Here is a 538-nt window from a genome sequence, read left to right on the forward strand (position 1 = left end):
TCAGTGCAGATCAGTGAGTAAGCACCAGCCCGCCGTGCTTACCTCGCTCCCGGTTACTAAGCACAAGCCCACCCTTATATTGGTATTTTGTTTCTTTCCTGCAGGTTCTAACTCAAACTTTAGTTCAGTAAATATTCTGTTTAATAATTTTTTTTAATGAATGAACAAGCCATTCCAATATTAATATTCATATAAAGTGCCTAGAACATGATTTGGCACATAGTAAACACTAATAAATGTGAATTGTTACTATGTACAATCAGTATGGTACGGAAAGACCAATTCCTGAATGTTCCTCTCATTCTACTCTTTTCTGATTATTATTTTCATTCCTAAATTTAAAGACTTGGGGAATCTTAGAACTAGAAAATATTGAAGGTCGTCTGATATAATCTCTTTAATTTACAGATGAGAACACTAGGCCTGGAGAGGTACTTTTTTCTCATTCATGTCTCAGTGCTTTTTGTAGGTACATAAGTTCCAGAATCTGCTACTACTTGTTTAGTAGGAAAGGCAACACATATTCTGTGAGATGAAT

This window comes from Orycteropus afer, unplaced genomic scaffold, assembly GCF_000298275.1.
Source record: "Orycteropus afer afer isolate SDZICR_OR568_19922 unplaced genomic scaffold, OryAfe1.0 scaffold00030, whole genome shotgun sequence".
Taxonomy (NCBI): domain Eukaryota; kingdom Metazoa; phylum Chordata; class Mammalia; order Tubulidentata; family Orycteropodidae; genus Orycteropus; species Orycteropus afer.